Source organism: Homalodisca vitripennis, chromosome 6 (assembly GCF_021130785.1).
Source record: "Homalodisca vitripennis isolate AUS2020 chromosome 6, UT_GWSS_2.1, whole genome shotgun sequence".
Taxonomy (NCBI): domain Eukaryota; kingdom Metazoa; phylum Arthropoda; class Insecta; order Hemiptera; family Cicadellidae; genus Homalodisca; species Homalodisca vitripennis.
The window spans coordinates 64,701,007-64,725,164 of NC_060212.1; the positions used below are offsets into that span (position 1 = coordinate 64,701,007).

The following is a 24,158-nucleotide window of genomic DNA, read 5'->3' on the forward strand; positions in this document are numbered from 1 at the left end:
TACAACAAGTGGATATAATTTATACAACAATTTTATAAATTATTCCTTAAATGGTACTGGATTTATAAATTATTATCCGGATAAATGATATGAGAACACCTTGGGGCGTTACAAAAGAGATTATGTAAGTGAAAGACTCCAATTACGTTTATGTAATAGCAATTATTAATTGCGGCTAATTACGGTAATTCCGGTCTGACAGAGACACAACAAATTGAACAAGAATAGAAAAATTAAAATCAATCATGCTGAGACCAGTAGAGGAAATTACTGTCACAACAAATCCAATAATAAATCAAACAAACATTGGCTTATAAGGACATAAATTATATTAAGGATGTTTGTGTCCAGCATTCAAAGTGGTTTCGCACATTTGTTTGTGACGACGCCTCCAAAAAAGCACTAAACTAATAAACAAATCGTTGAAGTTGTTGTTGCAACCGGAAGTCGCTTGGATCGGTTCGGAGTTCAGACAGACCCAAGGGATGGGAAGAGACGTCGCTGGGGGAGGCTGTTGACAAATGTCTCTTCAACTCCCCTTCTCTCGGCCCACGCAGTGAGTCACCCCCCCAGTCTTTCTGCACCATAAAGGACTCTAATTAACGCGATTAAATTAGTCGGAAATGCGACTCTCGTCTCGGGCTCATACAGCGGTTACCTAGCGAGGAACAAAATTCATTTAGTCTGGGAAAAGTCTTCAAGCATTATCGGTCAATAAGGACAGAGGTTAGTTGTTTTACTCCACGAAACAAGCGAACTGAAAGAGTCCGTGCAGAACAGAATTTACTGCACTATATCATTTAGGTTTCCTTACTTAATTGAGATTTCTTTTGTAAAGTTTATTGAACAAACGAATCCTTTTGTTGCATGAAACGTTAGTTCGTTCTATATTGTTCAGGCAATTAAATAAATTTGGACCCATATACTTATGTTCAACACTATCTTTTTATTGGAAAATCCCTGATATTCAAATTGGAACAATTTGTCCATGAAGAGCCATCCCGGAGATCTGATGCTAGTGTAAAAGTATACACGTTCTGAAAATATTAATTTTCCATTGTTTGTCTCCAAATTTAGATGGTGATTTTAGTTTTCTGTTAATGCTTTCATCATTCGGAACAGAAGTTAACTTTTTCCACTATATTTCTATTTCTTATATGAAATTTATTACAGTGTATGTACCAATACATAGTGGATAACCAATACTTACAACTATTTCATCAGATCACTTTGTGACGAAGATATGAGGATGTGTGGCGAGGTAGACTTGACACGAATGCCACGTGTCGTTAGCAGACGCTTCACTTTAGAATGTACCCGCTACTTATATCTCATTAGTATGTCATTCAATGTTCTGGCGGTCGTCTTCGACTGACTTCCTTCCAGTCCGTCAACCCCGCCAGGATCTCCGGACCTCTCAGGAAGTTGTGGGGAGGAATAATTAAATTGCTCGAGGAACAACTCTGATTAAACTTTTCCTGTTTATGTAATTTACCAGTTCACTATCCAATAACATTGACATAGCTGGCAATTTTTACAACATTGATTCTTAACTGTAGATACTTCTGTAGAAGTAAATTTACTTCTTGTTGTAAATTAGGCGTAGCTGAAATTGCTAATTTCAGGAAGGGCTGAGTAGACATAATTTTTTTAATGTTGCCTGTAACATGTGCTAAAATTAATTATAAAAAAGATAGGAATTATAGATGCTCCCAAGAGTGACTAATTTTAATATTCCAAACTGCCAACTCCTGCAACTCTAAAGATTTGATAATCTTATTGTTCCACCTACTAAAGCTCATATGGTTCCTTGGATAATCATATCCATCCGTATCCGCTAAGCAACTGAATCAACTTATCAGTTTAGGAAAAAATTTCGACAGATAACAAAAAAAATTGGCAAAGAAGGAGAAAGGAAAGGACGTTTAAATTAAATTAATTCTTGATTTGCCACTGGTGTAATGAGTCCAGTATTTGTTTTAGTTGACTCTAAACGTTGCTACATAGATCGCATTCAATTTTGCCGCCAAGTGGAACAAAACACCAACTAGAAATTGCTATCTTAGTTCTCTCTAAATCTGTCTGAGTGATACCGCAAACGTCGGACTGGACTGACACAAAGGAACCCCAAATTCCAATTTAAACTAGCGGTTTAGTCAAGGGGTGATTTGTTGTCGGTACCCTGTGACAGACAAGTGGGGAGCAAGTTAGATGGCCGGCTGCTCGAGGGACCGCGGGACGCTTCTATTCAACCAAGTCGCTTGATAAACTGATAAGAGCACGGGTCAGTTGCCTTCATATCTCTACACCACTTTCCGCGAAATGAGGAAGTGCTTATCATGGTCATGTTGTTATCACTTTTGAAAACAATAGTAAATGCAACATTTTCTGATACTACGTTTGTTTATCTATAGTCTAGACATTTAAACAGAAATACGTGTATCACATTGTACTGTTCACTTTCTTTAAACGGTATAAATATTTGGGTGCAGCAAATATTCCAAGTTTGAATGATTTATTTTAAATGTCATTACTGATAAGGGACAACAAATATTATAAGCCTTATTGTTAAACTTAAAATGCCTTATCATGGTATATGGTATGGTATGGCGATGATAAAAATATGTTAGTACTTCCAAACCATTAGAATTTTAAATTCAGCTATATCTTCAATCCCATCTCTAAAATCAAAATTCATTTAGCCCTCCCATAATAAGATGGGGGCTTCAAATCCTTCTTCTAAATTTTGCCATTGCTTAAGGAAGAGTAATCGGTGGTTAATCCAGCAAATAAATGTGATTAATATGGTGGAAAAAATCTCTTATAGAGCTTTTAGACACCATGTAAGTGGGTTCGTACTATAGGATTGGTCTGGTTTGGTCGTATCCGGCACCGACTCTTTATATGCATTATTATGATGATCATCATTCTAAAGCGTTACATACGACTTGGTTCGTCCTTTGGTCTAACGTAGTATGATGACAGACCAGGTTAGGCTGTGATCACTTCGGAACCGCACCATATCGAGTTGGACGAACCTCTGGTTTACCAATCTCGGCTTTAATCACGTGCAAACCGAGTACGTACCGGGTTAGGGTCTTGGTCGCGACCGACCAAGTTCAAAGCGTAGGAACATTTCCGCATTTCAACTTCGAGCAAACTTAGTACATAGTTTCCATGCAGGTGTAGAAACCACAGCTATGATGCCTTGACCAAAGGTTCCAACGGATCTCTTACAAGGTAGGCAGCTTAATTTTCCTCGGAGCGATCATTGTGCTTGGAGTTTAGAGCACTAACTCGTACTTTTACATCATCATCCGAATACTATTATTCTGTCTGTCGGTCCATCTCTTTTAGAATAATACAAATCATCAAAATTTGACATAGAAACCCCCCTCCCACTGCCCCGGTGTAATCAAAGTTTGTAGAACCTGGATAATTATAGGAGGATTAGAGACGAGTATCTAGTACTGCCCGATTTTCTGAATATAAATTCATAAACTGTCAACCATGCCATGTGTGGAATTCATGGAATGCCCCATGTAATTCTATCATTTTTCTGGAATTACAACGCAAAAGACGCATTGAGACCCTTTACAATCAATCAATAATATTTAGGCTGCTGCATTCAGAAACTCATCACAGAATATGATGAAGAAAACATTAATACGCATTACAATAATACGTCAATTATTTAATACCACCTCCATTAAACGTATGCATTTACCGTTTGATACGAATATTCCCAACAAAACATAACGTTTGTGTGTTACAAGAAATTTAGTGAGCAAGTTTGAACCGACTTAAACTTCATTCATGAGTGGTGGAATATAAAGTTAGTCGGTATGGCCAAGTTGGCGAGAAGTTTCGTGCTGAGGCGTCACGCTGCTGCTAAGTCTCAATAGTTGCCAGTTCGGCGAATTGAGATCTCAACTCGCCCGTTTAGTCGTGTTCGAAGAAAATGATATATGGGAGTTACCACATTCCTCCGTTTACCGCAAAGAATGCATTTATTTATTTAGAAAGAAAAATTATTGTATTATTTAAGCTCAGCAAGTAAGAACACAGACATTGGAAATTTAACAATTATTTATTGTAGATTACATCTCAACTTTATGAGTTTAGGGGAGTATTATGCAATGGAACCTAAACGTGAGCCATGACAGCGCAACATTCTAACAGATTAGCTGCGCTATAAAACCGTTTTATGCGATCTACAAGAATCCAATTTTATACCTTTGGCCTTTTATTTGAATAAAACATTGTACATTCTCAATTGAAAGAAGGAATGTTTCACAACAGCAACGGGTGTTAATTTGAGGTAGTATTGAATATACTATATTTATTACGCTTCTATAATGTTATTATTAAGGATATCTTTGTCGTCTATAAAACAAATTTGATTAAGAGCCGAAAGTAGTGAATAGTCTTGAGTTTTCCAAAATAAGGGCAATAACATACCTCATACACTCTTATTTCTGTATAGTAGAATGTTCCGTATTAAACATAGATGGAATACACTTTATATATTTACTTAGGCGATACGAATGAATTATACCTTAGAATGCACAACCATGAATACATTGAGGGCTAGTCTAGATACAAACTGTATGTATACGAGATTATGTTTTTTTTAATTTTTACATTTCTAAACTTTGCAATAAAACCTTAAAAATCCTAGCATGCATATTAATTATACCTTTACAACAAGGTGATCAGAACAGTTGTCTAAAAGAAATTGAAGTCTCTACTCACTTCTGCAAAGAATTTACAGGTATCACGGTGCAAATATTGAACACTACTACTCACAGCAAGCCTATTTGGAAATTGCCAAGAGGTCAATAAAGCCCTCCAGGATCTGCAGGATCTACAGGCTTGACCCATTTGCTATTTGAGCTTACACTGTGGGAAAGTTGAGGTAGAAAAGTTATAAATAAACAACGTACCGAGAATAGCAGTCGTGGAATGCACAAAGGAAAGTTATTGACCGATGATCGCGAGGACGGTGGTCGTGTATAGAATGGTTGTCTTCGCGTGGTCGGCATGGGAATCAGGAGGAGCGCGGCGTCCGCTTGCTGATCAGCTGATATCGGGGTACACGCCATATTGGTTCTGTCTAGCCCCGGGAATGTAGCAGTGGAACGACTTCTGGGAACCATATCACTGACTGGATTACAGCTCCTCATTTGGCCAGCTCAATCAAGTTTTCATTGTGGTTGTTTTAAGCGTACGGTATAGTATTTCAGGATTCTGTTCTCTAAGCTAACATATCTCATTGCAATAAATTACCAAGAACAAAGCAGTTCTTTGATACATCTGGAGTTTTGGTATCAAATTGGGGGTTAAAGTTTGACGAAACCGATACGTGATCCAAGAGAAAACAACTTGACCATTTATTGAAGACGAAAGACATTTCTATTGAAAGACATTAATTCTGAAACCCATTTTTTGGCAAGGTACCTCACATTTTCATAGTGGTTGTTTAGAGCGTAGGGTAGGGTATTTATAATTCTATTCTCCAAGCTGATATATCGCATTTCAGTAAATTACAAGGTACAAGCTTGGTCTTTGATATATCAGGAGTTTAGGTATTGAATTGGGGGTCAAAATCTGACGTAACCAATATGTGATCGAAGGAAAAACAACTTGATCGTTTACTCAAGGCGAACATTTCGATTAAGATACATTAATACTGGACCCCCTCTTTTGGCCACCTCCCTCACATTATCATTGTGGTTGTTTTGAGCGTAGAGTAAGGTATTTCATGATTCTTTTCTCCAAGCTGACGCATTACATTCCAATAAATTATGAGGTACTAGGTAGGTCTTTGATATATCGGGAGTTTTGGTATCGAATTGGGGGGGGGGAATTGACATTCCCGATATGTTATCCAAGGGAAAAGTTGATCGTCCACTTAAGACGAGAGACATTTTAATATACTAAAACTCCTCTTTTGGCAGGCTCCCTCACATTTTCATTGTAGTTGTTTTGAGCGTAGGGCAGAGTATTTAATAAATAATAAATAAATTACCAAGAGCTAGACAGTTGTTTTATATATCAAAATTTTTGGTATCGAATTGGATGGAAAATCTGACGTAATCGATTATGTGATTTAATCTTCCACACAAGGCAAAAGACATTTCGATTAACATACATTATACACTCGTACATTAAATTATGTTGAAGTTTTGTTCAGTTATGTGTAGAGTTTAGAGAGATTAGCCTAGACTTACTATTTCAATTAAAAATATTGATTATCGATTGAATTGAACGATGGAGCAAAATATGAATGCGTCTATTTAATATAAGGGGTTTGTTCCCATGCTGGAAATTAAGATGTTTATAGACCATTAAACGGATCTACAGTATGGAAACACTCAAATGTTTTGGGTTTGGAAAACATAACAGTTTTATTTTCCAAAATAATGATTTCAATGGCTAATACACAAACCCTTTTTGCGTGATATAATTGTAATGAGTTGTTTGGAACATTTGGACGACAAATACTCGTGTACTTTAAACTTGACTAAAATATTTGCTCTTGCGCTGAATGAAAACCTTTGAATCAATTCGCGTTTGGCATCAATTATTATCATTGAACCACTGAAGATTAAGAGAAGGCTGAGCTGGCGGCCATCTTGATTATAGAATAAGAACACTGTTAAACCTCCAACACGTTAACGTTCTTATTTGTGGTCGTAGAGTTATGGAATGTGTTCAATGTAAAAAAAGAAATATTAGGCATCAAATGCTTTTTAGATTTGACGAATATTTATTGGTTTTCAGAAAAAAAAACAAGTGCTTACTTGTAAGCACTTTATACATTAAATACTTAAAAGTATACACTTTAAACGAAGAAAGAAAAAGCTTTTTAATGCGTGTTAATTATATCTTTAAAATAATATAGACCATCACTATACGACCATAACTGATTGAAATTTAGCACCATTTTTAAGGAGTAAATATCAAAACCGATTCACTGTTAGCAACCAACTTAGTGAGAATTGTCGATGTACAATTATAATCGTCATTCAAACTGAAAAAAATTAACTCATAACAGCATTTCGTTCAAGTTTACGACACAATTCACAAACATATGACAAGAAAATGGAGTAACTAACTGTTAACTTAGACAAAAGACAACTAAACAATTGTCAAGCACGCACGATGGTAGCTAACGAACAACTGTGTAACCGCCTCCAGTTTAACTTGCAAGTTTGGGCAAAACTTACAGGCAAAGATGTGTGAGAAGTTTGAATGAAATAGACTGCACCCAACTTTGGTTTTAGACTCGTCTAAGACACTTCAGATTCGGAAATTCAATATAATTAAAAGGAGTTCATTAGAGCGTGAGTTTTTAAAAGGGATTATTGTAAGATTTGGTGGTATTTTATACGAGTTTGTATTGAATTATGATGTATTTACTGCGCTAACAAGTGAAATTCTCTTGGACGCCATCTGGTGACAAAATTTGTAATCGTAAAATTAATAATTATAAATAACCTGAAGTTGAAACAAGTACTAATTGGTATTTGCATTACCGTACTCATTATCTCGTTCATATTATGAGAACCTTACCTTCTTTTCACCCCGTAAAAACTCATCATCCTGCTTAGTTTCCTAGAACAAGAAACCTCTAGATTTAATTAAACGCATACCATTATACGTGTAGAGTTATGACGGCGGAGGGTGGAAGGAATATTTTATCAATGAATAAACGTCAAAGATAATGAGAGTGCGGAATAAATTAAAGATAAGATGGTGAATGAAAAGAATCATAAAGACTTCAGCGACATTTCAATAAGCCACGGCTACCTTTATCTATGGAGGAGAGGATTACCATATTGATTAGTCCGCCAGCTAGTAAAAAAAAACGGGAAATGGGACACTAAGATCAAACTGAAATAGGTCAACCATCCATTAATTGTTTTTATAGATTGATGATGTTAACTTAATTTGTGTCCCTGAATTTGAGGTTATGTTTGACCCCAATGTAACGTAACCTAATTCAGTTACGTCAATCTGATAATTGCTGTTTTAGAAATCTCTCCCAGCCATTAAATGCATGAAAAATCACTGTTTGCAGTTTAAATAGTCATTAAACTACAATATTATTTTAATATCGATAACTATCTTAAACTACTGTTGAAGCGAACTTCGTAAGTAGGGCAATTCAATAAACACTTGCTGCACTCTAGCGGGTAAAGATCCAGTTAAAGCAACCTCAACATATTGTGCGTCAAATCAATAGCGTAGTGATAACATTTAATTACACAAATAATATGTGCTCCTCTCTCCCACAGTTGTTTCAGGTTTATTCGATACAGTTTTATCATCGATGCTTTAATCACACTAGGTATCGATTAAATATCACCGGAGTATTAAATGAAAAATGATTCAAAAAGGTTGCTAAGGGAGTGTAAAGGTATTACTCAATAACCCTAACGGATAGAAAACTAACATGGAATCATAAGCATCACACTTAAATATCAGACTAAAATAACCGATAACTTACTTATCTCGAATGGATTGCAAAATGTATATTTTATAACGATCTATCGTTAACAGCGGTTGTGTCGTTAGAAGTAAACTGAGATTATGTTTTAGTCGGGTCATAATCGGTTGATTGCCACATAGCGTGTTCCTCGAAGGTTTTAACCCCCTTTTGTTGAATAAATTTTGTATGGATAAGTGATTATTTTATATACAATACAGTCGTATATGGCATGTTAAGTTGAATTATGAAATGACGAAAGGTTCTAGGTTTATTAAATAAGAGTTCAACTGACTGAATAGTAAAACTTTGTCTTATTTAGATACATCTAGACCATATTCAATTCAAACGCTTCTGGAATGGAGATTTTTGTTTAATAATGGGGCTACGGAACTAAATCCCAACCTCTTTTACTGTGGAATGGCGCATTACTTTATGATTTACTTTTAATAGAGATAATATTTCAAAGATTCCATTACAGTTGTATGGCTAACAGAGGTTTTAATTCATATAGTTCACAGAAATAAAGTGATACAGTGAACTGAGCATGACTCATGCATGTCACCCATCAGGTAAGAATGGTCTACTCATAAATAGTGGATATTAAACCTAATTTGAAGAATGAAAAAAATAGGGATAGGAAAGAACAAAAACTTGTGTTGGTTTGTAAGCCAGTACCTGTAGGAAGACTTGATAAGAAATGTCACTCTGACCAACCACAAGAAAGTTTATCTTGAAGATATTGGAAGTTTGTGGAAATTCCGAGATTTGTAACCAGATTTGTGGAACATCTAAGGTTGAGAGCCAGTTGTGTAAAAGTCGAGAGGTTTGGATCAGTTTGCAAATTATGAATCTTAGATCAGGAATAAGTTCCATAGGAAATCTAAGGTTTGTATCCAGTTTTGTGCAGAATCCGTGGTTTGAGAAAACTATTTGTGTAGAATATTAGGCGTTTGGAGCAAATATACAGATAAGAGAGTGTAACCGTAAGATTCGGATATTTGCCATCGTTATCTGTTACAAAAGGTATAACACAACGTTTTGAGGATTGAAATCCATCCTCTTCGTTAGGTGGGGGAGTTATTAATACATACAAAAATAAAGAACAGAAAGAACAAGACATTCTCTGCAGTGACAACGCCTGGACTAGACTCCAAGCAGCTTTTGAGCATGATTGAACCCTTTTATGTCCCCTTTTTTCTTTTCTCTGTTCTTTATTTTCGTATGTATTAATAACTCCTACACCTGACGAAGAGAACCGATTCTAAACCTCGAAACGTTGTGTTACACCTTTTGTAACATATAACGATGGAAAATGTCAGAAATCTTATTATCCTTTCAAACCTTCCATCGACAATAATAAACGTTAAACAAAGAGACTACGTTAAACAGAGAGAGAGTGTAATTCATTATTTTTCGAACTCATAATATCTCACTGTTAATATTTTACTATTCATACTTTGAAAGGTAATTTTTCAAAAAAATCCTGAGGAGATCCAGAAATATTACAAATCTTGTTCTTAATTACACGTAAAGAATTTGTACATTAGTAAAATAGTCTATCTAAAATAATTTATTTCGTCTTTAAGTGATTTGTTTAAAATTTTGAACCTGAATGATTCTTGAATGTTTGTAAATGTGAACCGTTATATGATTGGTGAAGCGGTGGTCAACAATACCGATCAACGATTCTCTAGTACCGATTGAAATAACTAAGTTTGCTCGATGTAGTTGTTCGACCCTAATGAACTGACGCTATTCCGCGCACATAACAGCCATCCTGTCCTTGTGTGGTATACCAGAATGTTGATAACGGGAAGGTTCACACGCACATATGTGGCTAACGTTCGCGTTCCTGGACTGTTCGCCTGTGAACTGGTCGTCAAGCATGTTAACTGCGATCATTTCGTTAAGAAGTATTCAGAATATGTTTGTAACACTCTTTACACTGCTAACACTAAAACGTAATTTTGCGATTTTTACGTCTTTACAATGTTAATTTTCATAAAAAGTTAAAAAAACGAAAAATTTGTATCACCCTTTAAGATTGTTTCACAAAATCGATGGTTATTGATCAGAAAGTCTGAAAATTTAACATTAGGAGCGAAAAATTCACAGTTTACAGCTGCTATCATGTTTACATTTTTCTCGGTATACTCAAAAGAGAAAACATTTAATTTATGTAAAAATTAAACTGTTAAATACACCACCCTACGTGCATACTTTGGTGAACATTTCCTAAAAGTTAAGTAAATATTTGAAACCGTATTTGAGATAGCTGACTGAAAGTGTGAACAAAATCAAGAAATAAAGTTTGTTAAAAAAAAAAACAAAACAGTTTTGAATTTTTAAAATACAATTTTAGTATCAGTAGGACAATTTTAAAATATTTCAACAAAGAAATACAAAATAAGTTTTGTGTATAGTAATAAAATAAATAATAATAAATTAACCGACCTTTTATGGAAACTAAAATAATTGAAGTTAGACTATGAATCGGACTCCATGCAGCTTTTGGGTGTGTTTGAACCCTTTTCTTTCCCTTCTTTTCTTCTTTCTGTTCTTTTTTTGTATGCACTAATACCTCCCCCACCTGACGAAGAGGATAGATTCCAATCGTCGAAACGTTGTGTTACACCTTTTGTGAAATATAACGATGGTCAATGTCCGAAATCATGTTATCCCGTCAAACCTTCCATCGCCAATAACAAACTTTAAACAAAGAATTACCAATGTCAGTTCAAAATAGATAACTACAGAGAAAACTTTGTCTGTTTACCTATATCGATCTGCTTAACAATGTTTAGAGACACAAAACACAAGTTCCGTATCAGCTGATGCGAGGTGACGTCACATGTAAGTCATCTGTTATGGTGATATAGACAATATTTACATGGCGACGGCGACCGCGACAGCAGAGATGACCCCAGGAATGAGGGCGATGTTCAAAATAGATTAGCGTTTCCGACCTCAAGCCAACACCTCCATTGTCTCTGAACCCGCCTTCGCTTTTTATTATTAAATCCCATTTGCAACAGTTTCGCCTCTTTCTTCTGCAGTGTTTTGTTGTACGTGTTGGCGATGGAACCGTTCTTTCTTTTATTCAGAGGGACGTTACACTTTGCTAGGAAGAACCAGTTTATTATTGAAACCCCCAGCGAACAAGATGGAATAAATTGAATATTCCACCTCCATTTTCTACCAAAAATGGAAACAACCGTAAGAAATATCTCGGCTAAAGTTAAGATGTAAGATTAATAAATAAGTGGGTAAATGAGTGTTTGCCTTTGTACATTATACATTTGGAATTTAAATTCTCTTAATACTATACTAAACGATCTGGTGAATTCGGAAAACCTATTAAGGAACACTACAAATCATCAATACTAATTCGATAATATATTAATATTATTATTTAAAACAATTTGTGTGCTTTAGGTCAATTGTATTTTTCCTCTTTGTTCTGAGGATAGCGAAGGTGTTCACGTGACATTTCCGATCATTAACTTCCATTACCAGGAAATTAAGGTTCACTACTGGCAGACTAAGACATTACTATGAGGTTGATGCCACTACCAGGAGATAAAAGGACACAATAACGAGATTGAGGATACTACAATAAAATTGAGGACACTATGAGGAGATATTATGATAAAACTGATAGGCAGTAAATAAATTATACTTTATCGTGCGTTATACCACTTTAGTGCGAAAAACGTCACCTATTATGAAAGAAGGAATATTGCATACACAAATGAAAATCATTTAAAAAAACTTAAAACTTTCTATTCAATACATACATTTTCAATTCACGCGTTGCTAAATAAAACATTCACCAACATTTCATCATTTTTACTGTCCAACTTTTGGCTCTTCTTGCTAAAACAAAACGAATATGTCGTAAATCATCTCGTGCAGAGTACAGAGTGTCCCGTCTAAAAGCTTTTGGAACATTGTCAGAAACGATCAAATGACGATGACGCATATCCTGGCAGCCTCAAGGTTGTCTGTAACGTCGTCTGTAGGAGTGTCGCATCTGCATGCCGACGCACGTATCTCTGATAGCACCCGTGACTAAAGGCTCAAGCCGATTGCGCAGTTCGGCTCACCAAACGGGAGTTTCATTCTAGACAAATCACGTGGTCAGTGTGAATCAGCTATGACTGAGTCATGTAATAGGTCAACTCTGCTTCTACCGGTTGACTGTCTACCAGAAGTTCCGCGGAGGTGTGAGGAGTGGTGGGATAACTGATACGATTTGGTCTGAGATGATTCAGGAGGCACGAATGAGATGATGGGGCAACTCTACTTCTACCAGTTGACTGGCTATCAGAAGTTCCGCGAAGGTGTGAGGAGTGGTGGGATAACTGATACGATTTGGTCGGAGATGATTCAGGAGGCATGAATGAGATGATGGGTCAACTCTGCTTCTACCGGTTGACTGGCTATCAGAGGTTTCGTGGAGGTGTGAGGAGTGGTGGGATAACTGATACGGTTTGGTCTGAGATGATTAAGAAAGAATGAACCAGATGATAGGCCAACTACCGGTTAACTGGCTATCAGAAGTTTCGCGGAGGTGTGAGCAGTGGCGGGATCACTGACAGGACTTGGGCTGTGATAAATCACGAGGCATGAATGAGATGATGGGTCAACTCTGCTTCTACCGGTTGACTGGCTATCAGAGGTTTCGTGGAGGTGTGAGGAGTGGTGGGATAACTGATACGGTTTGGTCTGAGATGATTAAGAAAGAATGAACCAGATGATAGGCCAACTACCGGTTAACTGGCTATCAGAAGTTTCGCGGAGGTGTGAGCAGTGGCGGTATCACTGACACGACTTGCTTGTGCTGTGATAAATCAGGAAGCATGAATCATATGATAGGTCATCTCTACTTCTACCGGTTGACTGGCTGTCAAAGGTTCCACGGAGGTGTGAAAAGTGGGGGGATCACAGACACGACTTGGGCTGAGATGAATCACGAGGCATGAATGAGATGATGGGTCAACTCTGCTTCTACCGGTTGACTGGCTATCAGAGGTTTCGTGGAGGTGTGAGGAGTGGTGGGATAACTGATACGGTTTGGTCTGAGATGATTAAGAAAGAATGAACCAGATGATAGGCCAAATACCGGTTAACTGGCTATCAGAAGTTTCGCGGAGGTGTGAGCAGTGGCGGGATCACTGACAGGACTTGGGCTGTGATAAATCAGGAAGCATGTATCAGATGATATGCCAACTCTACTATTATCAGAAGAAGATCCGCAGAGGTGTGAGGAGTAGCGGGATCATTGACACCACTCGCTTGGGCTGTGATAAATCAGGAAGCATGAATCAGATGATATGCCAAATCTACTATTATCAGAAGAAGATCCGCAGAGGTGTGAGGAGTGGCGGGATCACTGACACGACTTGCTTGGGCTGTGATAAATCAGGAAGCATGTATCAGATGATAGGCCAACTCTACTATTATCAGAAGAAGATCCGCAGAGGTGTGAAGAGTAGCGGGATCATTGACACCACTCGCTTGGGCTTTGATAAATCAGGAAGCATGAATCAGATGATATGCCAAATCTACTATTATCAGAAGAAGATCCGCAGAGGTGTGAGGAGTGGCGGGATCACTGACACGACTTGCTTGGGCTGTGATAAATCAGGAAGCATGAATCAGATGATATGCCAACTCTACTATTATCAGAAGAAGATCCGCAGAGGTGTGAGCAGTGGCGGGATCACTGACACGACTTGCTTGTGCTGTGATAAATCAGGAAGCATGAATCAGATGATATGCCAACTCTAGTATTATCAGAAGAAGATCCGCAGAGGTGTGAGGAGTGGCGGGGTCACTGACACGACTTGCTTGTGCTGTGATAAATCAGGAAGCATGAATCATATGATAGGTCATCTCTACTTCTACCGGTTGACTGGCTGTCAAAGGTTCCACGGAGGTGTGAAAAGTGGGGGGATCACAGACACGACTTGGGCTGAGATGAATCACGAGACATGAATCAGACAGTCCCACTTTTACTGGTTGACTGGCTATCAAAAGTTTCGCGGCTAAGATTAATGTTCCGTTAACTTCTATTTTATTTAGAAAGCCTTGGAACATTGCCAGTTACAAACAAAGGTGCAGGAATGTGGAAGTAGTAGAAATGAACCTTTCACACTTAAGTGGACTGCAGGGAAATGTGTGATGGATTCTTTTCGTTACGCATGTATAATAATGATAATGGTGATACGATTCATACGATGTAGAGGAATACAGGTTGGAAGGTGAAATGAGGAGATGGCACTCAAGAGAATAATAAATACATACAAGAATGCCATCAAAACACAATATAACGAAGATCTGGCGCAGACAGGCATTGGAAAAAACGGATACAGGATCATGAAATATCAAAGAAACGATTATAAAGTTACAAAAGTTTACAAAGTTTACAAAAAATCTTTATTCAGTAAACATGCAAGTAAGTTGTATCCCGTGTGTTTGGATTATGTCCAAGAACACGTGAAACCCAACAAAAGAGGGGGAATTTTTCTTCGTTCATTTTAGGATTCAAGAGGAAATTACGAAACTATTCGTAACTACGTTATTAAATATAAAATATAAAACTTTGCAAGAAATAATTATGTTATGTAAATTTAATACTAGAGTTTGACATTAAAACTCCATCCACGAAAATAATTAAATCACACAGAAAATAATTATTTTAAATCATACCTGAGTAATTTTACCAATAAGTAGGTCATGATTTTGATCTTAAGAATTGGTCAAGTGATGTCGAACCTGAAGGTTCTAATAAACGCATTAATTCATATGTTTAATACCTGCCACACGAAAACAAAAAGAAACAATATGTTAAAAAGTGAGACAATTTCCGGGATGTGTTTATAGTTTAGCTAACTGACGGACTTGACCAGAGTACCATAGACCTCATCGGTTGTTGCATTTGGAAGGACTTTTACCACAGCTCAGGATATCAGACGCAGAGTATCATGGCCATCTGAAGGCCAACCGTGCTGGAATGTTAACAATCTCCAAACCGTCAATCATTTTAAATCCCTGCAGTCAAAAGGTCAGTAATGCTTATGGCCTTGGAGTCAATTAGATATTTATACAGTCCTTGGACGTGTAGAAACAACCTTGTGCGATATTGTAATGAAATTAATTGAGAAGCAAAGTACAACAAGTGCTAACAACGTAACATTGACGATTAGGATGATGCCCTTCTTACAAAATACGAATCTGGATGGCAATTCCAACGTCAAAATGTTGTCTGCAGGCACATGAAGGTCCCAAAAGACTGAGTATTATGGCGTCAGTTATGCAAAAAAAGAATAGCAATGAACTCACAAATTCATAAAAAGCGTACAATACTAATACATTGTTTAGTATGGTTATTTAAAAGCATTTTGCTATACGAGTTAAGTACTGTTTGCTGGATTACTGACATGTTATCAAAGTGACATACTGCAGCCGGGTGATATGGGACGTTATCAGGGATTCCCTAGTCTCATATGATTGCGGGGTGGCAGGAGATGATGACAGAGGATTACACGCATCAATATACCTAATCCAGAATGTTTACTCTCCACTAATCTCCACAAAATACAGCTCTATTAAGAAACGTGATGCGCCCTTTTTGTAAACCCTGAACACTGCACTGAGTTTATGAAAAACATTAACAACAAACATTGTGGATGGTCTTGAATTACTGCTGTCCCCCTCTCAACATAGTCACGAGAAATGTAGTATTGTCTCTAACAGATTAATCGTCTCTAACAATATTGAGATTAGTTATGAACAAAAAACGACTGAAACTAAGTGTTGTTGTAATCGAAGTAGAGTATTATAAGGGTTCTTCCTCCGTAGAGACTTTAAGTAAAAAATTGGGGTCTCTAACCCATAAAACATTGATCGCTTGTTTGAATAGCTCGTGCCGAAAGTAAAAGGCATACCTGAATTAAAACAGGAAACCAAATACAGATTAATTATCCTTTAAATAATTCCTGTGCTTGAGCTTTCAAATGTGTCCAGTTTAGAATTTGAATTTTTGGAAAATTTATAATTTAAACGGAATAAATCAGGTGTTGGCACTTGGGCTCATCGGTGGCACATTTTAGATTCAGGTTTAATGAGATCCCTCGTACAGAAATTTGTCCTTTTATAGGCTCAAGATTTGTTTAATAACATCATATGAATTATCTATTTATTGTGATTTTTTTAGGTTTTATTCTGTTATATTTTCAAATTTAATTAATTTTATTACGAAGATTCTATGAATGATAATAAAATACTTATTGCAACTAATTTAGCTTGTAAAAAAGCCTTATCATACACACTCCATAAATACAGATAATTTAATTAATGTAAATATTTTTAAAAGCTGGGTGAAAGTGTTACGGTAGCGAAAGTGAAAGCACTCTGGTAACGGTAGCAGGTGTATTCAATAAGCGCACGACTCTGATATCGTGATCTTGCCATAGACACGATTTATTTGGCATTGTCAACTGTAATTGTTAGACTTGGCAAGCTCACAACAGTTTGGCAAATCATGAATACAAATCACTTCAAATAGGGCGGGTATTATGGGAGAATAGGAAGTTCATTGGAGAAAGTACCGTATACATCTGTTGATTCTTTAGTCAATTGATCCATATCAGTAAAGATATATTATTGATTCCTTATCAAGAATCTACCATTGGTATCGACGTACCGTAGATTCTTAAATGTACTTCTCATCTGAATAAACTCTTGAGTTCCTAGTCTGTATCAAAAAATAATCCTCTAATAGGTTTATAATTTTACCTATCACTTTTACTTATTAAATTTACTGATATAATTCACGAGTTTAAAGTTCCTAAAACTGAAATAAAAAACTATGTAAATTTATACGCGGGATATTGTAGCTCCTTACCGAGCTAGTTATTGTAAATGTATAAAAGTGTTCCATTAACAATAATAGTTTAAATGCTAATTTAAGGCATTAAAACAAGATAAATTTAGAAATTTATTGATATTTATTTTAAAAAATATACGGGTTAATATTGAAAATCGTGACTCCATTTTTTGACAATCATGGCCAAACTCCATTCAGGCCAGAGCGTTCCAAACTTTGTCCAATTATCACAGTGATAGGATCGTTCTTTATCCAGACGGAAATTATAATTATGTGCTTTTAAATTTTTACAATTACGTCTACTTGTGGAAACATTTATTTCAATTTGTCTCTGTAAGACTTTTTAGTATGTCTTTTTCATGTTTGTTTACTTACACAGATATCCAATGTTTAATCTAGGAAGAACAAAGAAGCTGCAGTACAATTAGTAACACGACCATGACACACTGATACACCACGTAAAGTATATCTAGCTATACACATTAACACCATGTAATGAAAACTACAGCGAAGCAAATGAAGTAGATAAAATGACGATAGCTTATAATTTTATTTATGGAGATAGGTTTAATAATTTCAATACTCAATTATAATTTTGCATTTTTGTTTATTTTGTTGTTGTGACTTGTTAAGGTCATATACATTTTATGCAAGTTTCTATCTTGATTGGATCCAAGTTGCCGTGATAGTTTTCCCTACATGTGACAACACTGAACTGATGATAGTCGAGTTCCGGTAAACTGTTTGTTGTAAGATCAATTGCAGATTTGCGGTTTGTGTTGTTTTGAGATGGTTTTGAAAATGCTGGATGACGGATTTTAGCAATGTGGATTTTTGTAGTTTAGCGATGTTTTAGGAAAAAGTTGTAATAGATGTTGAAGTTGAGTAATACACATCGAATTACTAAGGTGAAAATTAAGTATGTTAGACAACATAAAAATGAGTCCAAATGAAAATGATATATTATTTGACCGAGCAATTTACCCAGTAACTTGGTTCAAGATCTGCTAATAGACAAATAAGATTTTTTTTAGTTTTGATTTTTCTTATAATTATCAAATAAAATTTTATTTCAAAACTTTTAGTTTTGGGGTATGTACAGATTTGGAAACCAAACACTAATTTTATTATCATACCCTTAACAATATCCAAAATCTTACTAATTGAAATTTTCATTATTTTCCACCATATTTTAAGAAGAAAAATAATGAAAATGTCGCTCCTTCTCTACCGGTGACGGGTTTTTTTCTATACGAACAAAATCGCCATTTGTCTGAAAGCATGCATTTCCAAGATGGAGTCGATGCAGTAAGAAGTCTTCTTTGTTTCGCACCAATTCCTTGGGAGACTGGGAGAGGAACCGGACACAAGGTTGTAAAGCATGTCCAGCGAAATGTTATTGACCTCTTGCCGAATTGTCTTTTTCAAATCGTTCCTAGTCCTTCGCGAGCTGTTCTGAAAACCCCATTCGTATCAGCAATAAACGCATTTTTGTTATTTGCTTTTGGACACAATAAGCAAAGTTACAATACAACTCCGCTCTTCATCATACACAATACCTAAGAAATGAAGAACATACGTCTGTCCTCCTCCGTAGACTAATGGTTATAGTCTCGGCTCTCTAACCGAGATATCACGGGCTCAAATCCCGGGGAGGTCCAAAAATGTAATAGTAAGAAATAAAAACCAGTGCACTTCGAAGCCGGCATATCTGACGCTGAGACTTAAATGAGAAAAAAAAACATACGGCTAACTGTTACCAACCTCATAAAATAAATATTCCCAGTTGTAGCAAAAATATACACATGCATAAAATTAGGAAAAATAGTTACACATTTAGACGAGTTTTACTATTTTTTTCTTTCATTTAAGAATAAAACCCCAACGAGTGAACTTTAAGTACTATTGACGGCAATTTTGAACATTAAGTCCATAAAAAACCAAGCCCGACAGGAAATACTTCTTATTTGAACAAAAAATACCAAAGGCTATTTATTTAGGTTTGTGATTAATGAATTTGACCTTGGTCTCACTATCACTATCGAACTAGGTTAATTGTTGTCACTGGCATAGCACTGGATAACCTCATTTCAAATATAAATACATGAGTTTTGACTTAACGTGCCTTTGACTAGCAATCATTGTAGTAATATAATATATTTATCAAATCACTTTTAATTTCTTTTGTAAAGTAATCGTTACTGCCATGTTTTATTCTCAGATAAGTAACACACTATGATGACTGGTTAGGTGTGCTTACAAATTTGGAGTAAAATGATAAATATTTTTAATAAACAAATTTAATAGTCTTGTTTTCCTAGAAATGTTGACAATTTTCATTTCTAAATACACATATCTTAGGCGTAACTCGTATTTGGTAAAAGTTGTAAATAGACAAAACTTTTCCGTCGCTACGAAACCAGTTTTGTGTTTTATTTTAGAATAAAAATTGAGTGTAAGAAATGTTTTTCATTTAGGTGAAGATACACACGCTTTCATAAGTAACATACTCGGAATACTGTATCAAAGTATTTCATGTGTATCTATTTTTTTACCTCTGACGTTTTCATCACTTTTGTTAAGACCATCAAAAAGAAAATTTTATTGTATGTCATGAAAGAGCGCTAATATAATTATCTGTCATAACCAGGAGTCGTAGGTCACTGTCATCTCTAGAGCAATTTTAAGCCGGACAGTATTTTATTTCTGAACACAGTTAAACAAATTTCGGTTTTATTTTCCCAAAATTGAAATAATTTTAAACACTTAGAAAGATATTTTGTGTGAAAGGTTGCAGTCAAATAAATTTTTCATGAATCAAAATATCGAAATATGTACAGAATTGTAAAAGTAAATTTTGTCCTTTTCATCGTTAGAGAGTATAAATCTGTTGTCGGAAAATCTGAGACTTTTACCAGGTTTCAATTAGGGTGAGAGGAAAACTGGAAAGCCAAGTGGCCGGGGACTGGTTAGCCTAAAGCGCCGTGGTTTACTGTTCTTGTAAAGGCAGTAGGCTGCAATCTACAGTACAATTTACAGTATATCAGTCTATAGTATACACTAATAATTTAGAGCATATGTACTATGTTACTTATTATGTGTGACAAGCGGAAGTGGAAGTGCTTTGCACAGTTGATTGTAAAACTAACAAAATATTATAAATACATGGATACTCCAGTAAAAGGAATAAACGGAAATAAATATTTTATTAATTTCTCTAAACTTTGGGAAAAATGATGAACTTAAACAATTATAAGTTAAAAAATCTGTAATCTGTTTTTTCCATGATCCTATGAAATGGAGTTTAAGAAAAGAATACTAATATTTAGTTTTCCAAATATTTTATTAAGCTTACTGTCTTTTTCAAATTGACCTGAGACTGTTTCTGAATTTTAGTATTTTTCAAGTAATGTCATTAATGTAACATTTTGGCCTCATTTAAATATTTACTGTATGTAAGCTTCAAAATTGAAACATTAGAGTAACTTTAGTTGGTAAGAAGAACATTTCTCAAAAAATATGAGTTTCTAGGAAAATTCCAAAGTTTTAACGCTCTTTAAGACCTTTACATAACTCACTGGATGTGTAACCTACCATAACATTCATATCGTCATTTTATTCAAGTATCCTATCCGTTTCAGCGAAATGAAATTGGAAAAGTATTAAAAATTAACAAAATAGTGCAACTAGTGTTAAACTAAATTATTATTTATAAATTTTCGGGGTATATCAATTTGTTGTAGCGACTGTATTAGCCACAAATGCATTAAGATAAACATAAATGTTTTACATACTTGGATCCATAAACCTATTAAACATTTTTATCATAATATTATTTTTTATAGCATAGTAAAAATATTATAGGAAACCAACAATATTTTGGAATTGTTATACGTGTAAAAGCAGAAAACAGATCTCCTTAAATAGCCTATACAGAACAGTGTTTACGAAGTGTATCAATTAATACAACTATTCAAACTGAATCGTGTACATAACCTGTAGGTTGAGATAAATTTGATTGGTTCACAACATAACTGCCGGAATATGGAAGCAATTGTTATGTTATGTAACTTCAGATAGTTATTAACTTTACTGGTTGTTTAACTATATCGTGTATAATACTAGGTTAACAATGTATGCTGTATTACTTAACTGACTATATTTACTTATACCATAATCACTTTGGAATATCCAAGTACCTCATGCATTAAAAGAAATCTGTTTGTATTTTTGTATATATATATATATATATATATATATATATATATATATATTTATATATATATATATATATATTGTTTAAATGTACGTCATGTATACTCTCAAAAATTCAGTTTCAATTACTTATGAACTCTTTCGTGGAATGTTCATTAAAACACGGCAGTGGTATACAAAAAGTTTACCGTTGAAGATATTTTCCACTTTTACTAATAAATATATTTGTGACAGCAAAACTCATTATAAAATATACAAATGAAATACGTCGGTTGTTTTGGAGTACCCTTAAGAAAAAGAGTTCAAAAATTGAATTGTTTGCTTAGATTTTTGAGGAAGCAACAAACCTGAGGAGGGTGACAGATGAAAGAATGTGACGTATGGCATCCATGAAGGTCACGATTGCCGCCTTTTTGTTGTGAACACTATGTACTTATTATTGGCTTAGCGTTAGAGAAGCCTATCACTCGTTGGGCCAGAAAAATGTCACTCCTGTCTGTCTGTCTGGTTGTCTGCACGGTATCTAGACAACTTACTTTTAGTCTTAAACTTTTGCGTGGTGCTTCATTTCTACATAAGGAACATCGATTTAGATGGTGGTGCTTGTCATTCCATACGATTTGGCTCAATTACGGAACAAATTTACATTAGCATTACGAGTTACCATGATGGCAACGAGAAAATCTCAGAATAAATCAATTTGTAAACCAACTGTGGACAATCATATGACTCTAAAATGTGACATAACAACATTGTAAACGTGACATTTTTTCGTGAAACTTCATTTCTACATAGGAAAGAATGAGTTCTATGCATGTCCAACCATGGAATTTGGCTGAGCGTCATTGAAGACCCAGTAGGCTGACGCAATTTCTCTGTCAGCCGAGGTGTGTAAACACCTTCTTTTGTGTTTGATTGACTGTTTGTCATCCGGCATCAGTGAATCTTGTTACACAACACGTGTTAGGCAAACTCTTACCTTTTTTACAAAGGTGACTGAAAAATCGCCGACGAATCATGAATCCGAATGTAGATAAAATGAAAGCCTGTAAAATATCCTAAAATTCTTATTACGGTAGAAAACGTAGAGCTTCCTACTACACAACTGAGTCTTACACAGAGTAGTTCAATGATATTGTACATATTATTTAACAGTATTTCTATATTCGTCTATTTTAGTGTAGGAGTACACGAACTTTCAGATTAATTTATTACAACATTTTAGAACTATCCCTTTTTTATCCTTTGGTTTCCATTTGAATACGACTCTCATGGATAATTTAGAAAAATACCACTGTTTGTTTTCTTGTGTGCGGTATAGAGAAAGTTCGTACTCGGTTATAACGATCTGGTTACGCTCAATGTATATATATATATATATATATATATTCAAGTGGAAAATATAATTGGGTAATTCTTATTGCTGAATAATACATTTTATTAAAACAAATAAAACTAAATTTACGTACCTTAGTGTTGGTAAAAGATCAGTGACAGTCTCATCACCACCTCGCCTACACTACGAGGTGACAGAGCCCATACTGACAACTACAGACCTATAGACCAACCCTCGCCTGGTACAGCGTACAGGAATGTCAGTACTGTACTGTCACTGAGTCAGTCACTGTACTGGAGCAGTGTGACTCATCGCTGACTCACGGAATTAAACTTCATTGGGCCAGACAGCTGCCAGGATTTACACACTCCCCCAATAAAAATTAAAACCTCTGACTTACGTAGTCCCGCCGTTTCTATTTATGGTCAACCACTATTCTGCACTGTTTCTCAACAAGCTGATTCACAATTCGTCAGGGCTCCCACATTAAAGTAACACTGGAAATGATTTGCAAACTTAACTACAAAGTTTCAAGAGCGCCGAAACGACAGACTTAACTAAGTTTGTGCAAATAATAAAACGGAAATAAGGCTTTCAAAACTTTTCAAATAGAGTTTCTCTCTTCTGGGTTCTGATGTATTTACGTGGATAACATTTTCTAAAATAAATAAAAACAATAATAAATGATTAATCTTCATGACACACACTTATGGAAAGTATCATTTTGTAATGAATCACTAAGTTGACAAAAATTTCATTTTGATTTTTCCTTGCTTGAAGTTCATAGAAAAATCCACGGTAGAAGAAACTATTTAGTTGATTCTTACCATGGTAACGTTCTTAATACCCTTAAGCTAATACCCATTCCTAATCAGTTTGTTATAAGATTAAATAAAAATATAAAGATTGATGTCAATCATAAGAATTTTCGTTTCTTTGGTTAAATTAACTATAGATATAATTGCTCTAACATGACTTTGATATGTAAAATACAGGATAACCTAAAAATTGTTCAGAACATCAATAAGGTATTTTTAGTACGGGGTCAATAAATTGAGCATTGATAAGGGTTCATACAACGTTAATAGGTTGTCTAACACAGGCATGCATTATTTAAATAGCATACATAAGTCATAAATACAAGAAATTTAATTCTTATTATGAAAAATACAGTATTTAAATTTGTAGGGAACGTGTTTTTTCCATTTTAAAAATGT

At 35.3% G+C, this 24,158-nt stretch overlaps 1 protein-coding gene across 4 annotated transcripts in view; it reads right to left on the bottom strand.

The window, feature by feature from the left end:
• LOC124364401 overlaps positions 1-24,158 on the bottom strand; it is a 175,240-nt gene that overhangs the window by 55,166 nt on the left and 95,916 nt on the right. Inside the window, exon 1 of one of the 4 annotated variants that reach the window (XM_046819849.1) lies at positions 23,075-23,213. The exons of the other annotated variants lie outside the window; for them this stretch is intronic. The gene's annotated coding sequence lies outside the window, so the exon portion shown is untranslated. Of the gene's footprint in view, positions 1-23,074; positions 23,214-24,158 lie in introns of those variants that run through there. 4 annotated transcript variants of the gene reach the window in all.